The sequence below is a fragment of the Anser brachyrhynchus genome (assembly GCF_964034855.1).
Source record: "Anser brachyrhynchus genome assembly, contig: SCAFFOLD_135, whole genome shotgun sequence".
In the NCBI taxonomy this organism is placed as follows: Eukaryota; Metazoa; Chordata; class Aves; order Anseriformes; family Anatidae; genus Anser; species Anser brachyrhynchus.
In genome coordinates this window covers 195,877-203,428 of record NW_027663523.1, presented here as the reverse complement: position 1 = coordinate 203,428, position 7,552 = coordinate 195,877, and the positions used below count along the sequence as shown (strand labels likewise).

The following is a 7,552-nucleotide window of genomic DNA, read 5'->3' as shown; positions in this document are numbered from 1 at the left end:
GTGACGATTCCTGTCGATACTAAAGAAGAGAAGGAAACCTTGCACTTAACTTCTGTTTTTATTCCCTTTGTCAAGCAGTCAAAACCAATACCTAATATGAGAACCCAACTTTTCCTCTCTTTACTTTAGATTTGGGAAAATTCCCTGCCAAAAAAATATTTCCTGGAAAATTCACTAGTGTTTGTGTGAGTAAAAGGTTCCAACCTTTTATTATTAATTTGTAAGAACTATTTCATCCGCTTTTGTCCAGAAGAGTCCGAAATAATTTGCACAGAAATGTGCAGCATTTTAATGAAAGGATTCAGAATCACTCTAATTTGAACTTTATCTGGTCTGGTTGCAGGTTTTATGACATTTAGTGTCTTAAAAAAAAAAAAATCAAAATATCTGACTTCACATCAGAAAAAAAAAACCTGCTTGCGGCTAAATAAAATCTGTTGCAGCTCTGGTCATTGAAAAATCATTGGCTGTTAAATTGGACCTAAGTCATCTTTTCTAACCTTTCATGATCTTGCAGCAATGGATGATGACGGATATATGGATTAGGGAACAGCACGTGATGGCAAACCTGCGGTATTTGCTACAGCGCAGAAAGAAAACAAATTGCTTCCAAAAAATCAAACTAATTCAAAATTCTTGGTATCATGCAGCCATGCCACTGGCAAAGTGAGCATTGCCCTGCCTCTCAAAGCTTGCTGTATCCTTGGTCTGCTGTCTTCCTGCTGTTAATTGATTGCAACTCTACGTGTCTGATCAGGGCTACGAGTTGTTCTCGATATGGATACCATACAACATATACTGTGCACGCTTGTGTGTATAGATATGTTTATCCTGTATGCATGTACATATGTATGCATATTTGTGTGTTGGCCCCCAGATCATTCATGTTATAAAGCATTGGCCTCGAAGGCATACTCATCAAAATATTTTGTAGATCCTCCATTTTTTTCTAGCTCCCTCAAAATGAGAGAGTTTTTACGCGCTCTCTGCATCAAAAAGGCAAAAATTCTGATTTCCACTGTCGCTCTCGCTAACTTTCTATCACTCACTCCTCGTGTGTGTCTAAACACATATGTGTGTATGCGTATGCACATTTGTGTATTTATATGCACTGGTGCATTTTTTGCTGTACAGGTAATAAAGACGGGGAAAGGTTTTTGTCTTTTCTTAATAGGTGAAGAAATCTTGAAGACCAGAGATTGGAACATACTGAATTTTAAATTAAAAAAAAAAAAAAAAAGTTAAATTGTCCGGCTGTGGAAGATGGATCCTCATTTTTGCAGCCACTTTGAATCACGAGTTCATCTCTAAATGCGCTGTTTTTTTTTGTTTTTGTTTTGTTTTGTTGGGTTTTTTTTTTTTGGTTTTTATTTTTTGAAGAGCTAACTAACCCTGGCTGTCTCCAGTCTGAGAGAGTATTCAAATGGACTTGCTTCCTCCATTAGTTATAAGCTGTTTAAAAGCACATCCTATGTTTGAATTGTGGATGAGAGGCTCCCTTGGCAAAGTGAGGAGGCAAATTCTTCCTACCCCTTTATCATTAATTCACGGATTCAGTGTTGGTTCGGCCTCCAGGAGAAGTTCACTGGAAGTCTTTGAAGATCGATAACTTTGCTGAGGTTGTCCAGGTAGGTGAACTCGAAGACCCACAGTGACTGGAACATGCTATTTAACGCGTCATACTGCGTTCTGTAGCAGTTACTGGTAGCCATAGTTGATCATTGCCTTGCACGTATGATCAGGTGTTTTTTTAAGAAGTGACTCCATTTTCAGGCTTTTTTTTTCCATTTTTTTCACGAAGGGGTAGAGTAGGAGGAGGAAGCAGAATGGTCTTTGGTTAACGTGATAACCAGATAGATTCTGAAGTCTGATAGATTCTGGGCCCCATAGGACCCACCCCTGTGACCCCCGGAGGGCCCCCGGGCGCAGCATAGAACCCACCCCGGTGACCTGTGGTGCTTGTACACAGTGCACTGAGCTGCTTGTACACAGTAGGGGCTTGCATTTGGGGGGGTGTTGGGAGCTGCTTGTACAATATAGGGATCTGCATCTGGAGGGGGTTGGGAGCTGCTTGTACACCTTTGGGACTTGCATCTGGGGGGTGCTTCGGAGCTGCTTGTACACTGTAGGGTCCTGCCTTGTGCAGGGTTTGTAGCTGCTTCTACACCTTTGGGGTCTGCAGCTGGGGGGGGGGGGGGGTGACAGGTGCTTGTCTGCTGTAGGTGGCCACGTTGGGGGAGTTGGGAGCTGCTTGTACACTGTAAGGGTCTGGGTCTTGGGGGGGGTTGCGGCTGTTTGTACACCTTTGGGGCCTGCCTCTGGGGAGGGTGGGGAGTTGCTTGTATGCCTTTGGGGCCTGTGTTTGGGGGGGGGGTTGGAGTCTGTGCCGGGGGGGTTGGGAGCTGCTTGTACACTCTAGGGTCCTCTGGCGGGCTTTGGGGCCTCCCTTTGAGGGGGGTGGTGGGAGCTGGTTGTACACCTTTGGGGCCTGCGTCTGGGGGGTTGGGGCTGGGGCCGGGACCTGGGGCCTGCATCTGGGTGGGGTGGGGTCCAGTTCATGGGGGGGGGGGGGTTGGGAGCTGCTTGTGGACAGTTGGGGTCTGCATCCAGGTGTGGATAGGGTAAGGGGATAGGTAAGAGGATAGGTAAGGGGATCGAGGTTGTGGGAATAAAAATATTTTTGCACAGTTACATCGTTTAGAGGGAAGGAAGGTGGTATTGAGATATGCTCACAGTGATAAGAAAGCTTAACAGACAACCTTGTAAAATGCAGACAACCAGAATCCTTAGAGCAATTGGGTAGAAATCACGGTGTAAGAAACATTACCACCTCAAAGAGGAAAACAGTCAAGAAAAAAAGAAAATTGACTTGTAACAGGCCAGCAGCTGTGTATTTTCTGTGAAGCACCGGATAGATTGTGAACCTGGATTACCCAGTCAATGGGGAAACAGGGGAGGGTCCCGGTCATCAAGAGGAAAAAAAAAAATGTATATAAACTGTGTTAGGGAACTAGTAGGTGGCTTGTGGGACGCCTGCCATTGCAATCGTGAATAAAAATGCTACTTCACTGAGATCCTTGCCTGAGCCTATGGTATTGGTTACAGAGTGTTTCTAACAAGGTGTTAGGGTTTTAAGGTTTCTTTTTTTTAAGGTTAACGTGATAAGCAGCTAGATTGTGAATTCAATTGTAGCAACCTGAGGCAGTAGCACGGACGTTTTTGAGGCTGTACTATATTTTCCTTGTTGGTTTCCTTTTGGTTACAGGGAGACAACTGTTCCTTCCGCCACTGCGAAGCTGCTCTGGGGAACGAGACGGTCTGCACGCTGTGGCAGGAGGGTCGTTGTTTCAGGAATGTCTGCCTGAATGATTCAGACACATGGAAATTGATGTGAGTGCCTAAAGATGTGTTCTCAAAATAAATCAACAAAAGCATTTTTCAGTGCCGTAGGTGTGCTGATTGTGCTTTTGCAGGACAGATTCATTTGCTTTGAAATGACACTGGTTTCTGTTACCAGGAGAGGGGGTGGGAGGAAGGAGAGGGAAATAAAATCAATGCCTTAGGTACGTCTTAGCAAGATTTTCTTTTATTAGATGCCGACAGTATTTTCTCAACAGATGCAGAATAACTGCTAACTAGACTGCTAAAACCTGCTGGAGCAGGGGGGTAATAAACAGGCTGTACTAGCCTCCTGAGAGCAGGCTTGATAATGATCTATCAGGTCTCTTGTGTCCCGGAGTCCTTCAGATAATGCTGTTCTAGCTGCCTGGGCTAGGAAGCAGTGGGGAAAGTTAAAGGTGCAGAAGAACGACGTCTCCAAGAAGTAGTTCTGGATAGAGTTAACCTAGGCAATTTAAGATGTTCTTTTTCCCTCTGAATAATCCTAGTATAATCCTAGGTGTATTAGTTTAACCCACCCTAAACTGATGTCTGAGAGTGCCTGTCTTCTCAAACTGAATGATGACAAAGCTAAACGTGCATAGTGGTTACAGCTTCTGCAAACTTTGTGAATATGCCCGGAAATACTATACTTGAGTGATAAACTGACCTTTGGAATGATGTTTCAGCACTGTATTGTGACAGCCCTATCGCTGTCGTGACCTGGAACTGTGCATCTCTTTGCAAACCTTAGGTGCATGTTATCACGAGCTTGTCTTTCTTTCTGTCTTCAGAAAAAGCGCAGTGAGATTCCCTGCTACTGGGAGAAGCAGCCAGTAGGCTGTCAGAAAGCCAACTGTGCTTTTCATCACGCAAAGGGACGTTACATCGATGGAGTCTTCGTTAGAGTGAGTTTAGGTCCTTTTTCTTTAAGTATTGAGGAATTAATTTTGAATATTCCTTAGTGGGTGCCAATACTGTAGGAGACATCAGGTACCCGTTCATTTGTGAGTGCAGGAAAAGGTCTGCAGTCCTAGGTGGTCAGCTAAACCGAGTGTCCTGCTGGTGTACTGCTGGTATTTGTTTTCTGCTTTCATGCTCAGCTTCTCTCTGCTTTGTGTGATATTTGCCTTGCAGTTTGCTTTCTGTTGTTTCATCTTCTGCTGGGTGGCAGGGAGATGTGTTGTTGTTTGAAGGCAAGTCATTGTTCACGGTGTAAACAGTGGCGGGATGGGCAAAAGGAGATGCTGCATTCATTGCCTGTGCAGGTTATCTGCCTTACCTACCAATGCTCTTCGTGCATTGTGGCCAAAGTTTTAAACTGCCATGTTACTGATGATCCTCCTCTTCCTCTAGCTACACTGCCAAGTGTATCAAATCACGATGATTTGAAAGTGGCTCAGATGTCACTGCAGCAAAACAAACTTTCTGTCCAGTCCAATGCCTCTCCATAGCTAAGGGGGGTGACGAAAGTGGAAAACTCGGAAAATGTCCCAAGCCCTACACACCCTCCAGTTGTAATCAATGCTGCAGATGATGATGAAGATGACGATGGTGAGCATGCTTTGGTTCTTGGAAGGACTTTGTGCTGTAAATGAATGTATAAATCACAGATGAGCTGAGGTCTGACTAGCGATAGGGCAGGCAGTCTGGTCAGCTCGCTGGTGGCTTTGTCTGGCGGTCAGTGGACAGAACCTGAAATGCTGGAGGAAAGCTTAGAACCACTCTTGGCTTTAGCTGGTCTGTTGTGTAAAGCTCTATGTGAAAGTAGGAGGGAAATTCCTTTTTCTTCTGTCTGAAGAGTAATATGTTGTGTAGTAGTTAAAGCTGCAGAGAGAATCTAGAGTCCGAGATGTTTTGTCCTAGTGTAGTCTCCTTACGAGTTCATCAGGTCAGCGTAGCTGTATTAAAAAAAAAGAAAAAAAAAGCTTTTTTATATGAGCCATGGACTGGAGTGTCATCGCATGAGCTACATAATCATGAACAATCTGGTCTATGCATAGCTGAACAGATTTTTCCCCTTCAGACCAGCTTTCTGAGGCAGGAGAAGAAACTAAAACTCCCATCCAGCAACCAGCTGAGGAAGGCCAAAATGGATTACGGATGATTTCCACTCGGAAAGCCAGTGCTACTACTGCTAAGCAAGGTATTCCGGCACCTGTAGTAGGATAAATCGGAAGGAGAACTTGCCAATGAACTCGAAAGCAATGTGGCGTAAAAACACAACAGAATGTAGGGGTGCTGAATGGACTCGGTTATTTCCATGATCTCATTTCTCCCTAATAGCATCATGTGCCCATTGGGTCAGAAAGTTGAACTGCTTTTCTTTCCTTTTGGAGAACAAAACAGGGCCACAGCATGGAGTTTAAATGGCTGCACGTGCAGCCTGGCAACCACTGTTGAAAGCCATATCTAACGATAGAGGGATCTAATATCGTGTCAATGGATTAAAATTAAAACTACAATTTTTACCCTGAAGGGGGAAAGGAGGGGCAAAATGCCATTGATTCTACGGTTCTTTCAGTTGTGAGGAGTGTTGACGGGGTTTATTGTAAATGCTTCTGAAAGTTCCTGAGCACTAAGAAGCCTGAGGATCTGTGGTCCTCAGTGAGTGCCTCTAAGCCTTAGTCTCATTAAGTGTTTTCTGTTTTCAGAGGACGGTCTGAATTTTGGAATAAAAACACTTGAAGAAATCAAATCGCAGAAAATGAAGGAAAAAACTAAGAGACACGGTGGTGAGTTAATATTCCCTACTTTCTTACCCTGTTCACCTTCATCCCGTTTGACGTTCTTTTTTAAAAAAGAAATTCTTCCAGTAATACCGGGTAGCTGGCTATGCTTTGGTGAATCCAACTATTTGCCAAAGAAGTGAAATTTGATTGGCTTCAGAATGGCAGGTGATGGTGGCTGGGAGCTGCTTGAGGGAGAGACTTCCATTTTTAGCTGGGGGCATCGAGCAACCTGATTCTCAGCCAGCTGGTATTCTAGATGGGAATTGCAAGGGCAACCAGAGGCAAATTAGTCACCTCTCTTATTTACATGCTCTGGTCACTGTATGTTTGACAGTAACGGATAATTAAAGTTCTGTGTTCTTTGCGATAGTTTGTTATGTTTGGTAAACTTCCTTATGTTTTGCTTGCTCTGAACAGAAGGTCCTTCAAGATCTTCTCTTCCTCCCGTCGATTCTATGATTTTTCCTGCTCCGGAAAAGGAAAATGTCCGGGCAGGGGTGAGAACTGTGACGCCGTCTACAGAGGAAGGTAATAATTAATGCTTTTGTTTTGATTTCATTCCTCCTAAACTGGAAGGTTAAAACAGGAGCTCCGGAGCTCCCGGGGTCCCGCCAGGGGTCACCGGGGTGGGTCCTCGGGGGCACCTGGGGGCTTGCCGGGGGTCACCGGGGTTTGTACTCGGGGGCGCCTGGGGCTTGCCGGGGGTCACCGGGGTGGGTGCTCGGGGGCGCCTGGGGTCCCGGCGGGGGTCACCGGGGTGGGTCCTCGGGGGCGCCCGGGGGCTTGCCCGTGGTTACTGGGGTGGGTCCTAGGGGGCGCCCGGGGTTTTCCAGGGGTCACCGGTATGGGTCCTTGGGGGTGCCCGGGGGCTTGCCGGGGGTCACCGGGGTGGGTCCTCGGGGACGCACGTGGGCTTGCCGCGGGTCACCAGCGTGGATCCAAGGGGGTGCCCGGGTGCTTGCCGGGGGTCACCGGGGTGGGTCATTGGAGGCGGCCGGGGGCTTGCCGGGGGTCACCGGGGTGGGTCCTCGGGGGCGCCCATGGTCCCGCCGGGGGTCACCGGGGTGGGTCCTCGGAGACGCCCGGGGGCTTGCCATAGGTCACCGGGGAGGGTACTCGGGGGCGCCCAGGGTCCCGCCGGGGTTTACCGGAGTGGGTCCTAGGGGGCACCTGGGGCTTGGCGGGGCTCACCGGGGTGGGTCCTCAGAGGCGCCCGGGGGCTTGGCGGGGGTCACCGGGGAGGGTCCTCGGAGGCGCCCGGGGGCTTGCCGGGGGTCACCGGGATTGGGTCCTCGGGGGCGCCCGGGGGCTTGCCGGGGGTCACCGGGGTGGGTCCTCGGGGCTCCTGGGGTGCCGCCGGGGGTCACCGGGGTGCGTCCTTGGGGGCTCCCGGGGGCCTGCCGGGGGTCACCGGGGTGGGTCCTCGGGGGCTCTCGGGGCCT

At 47.9% G+C, this 7,552-nt stretch overlaps 1 long non-coding RNA gene across 1 annotated transcript; it reads left to right on the top strand.

Annotated features, from left to right (window-relative positions):
- Positions 1–4,764: 4,764 nt before the first annotated feature.
- LOC308187348 lies at positions 4,765–6,632 on the top strand. Its single transcript, XR_013944623.1, has 4 exons — positions 4,765–4,932; positions 5,405–5,524; positions 6,033–6,113; positions 6,528–6,632. It is a non-coding gene; the product is annotated as an uncharacterized lncRNA (long non-coding RNA).
- Positions 6,633–7,552: the final 920 nt, after the last annotated feature.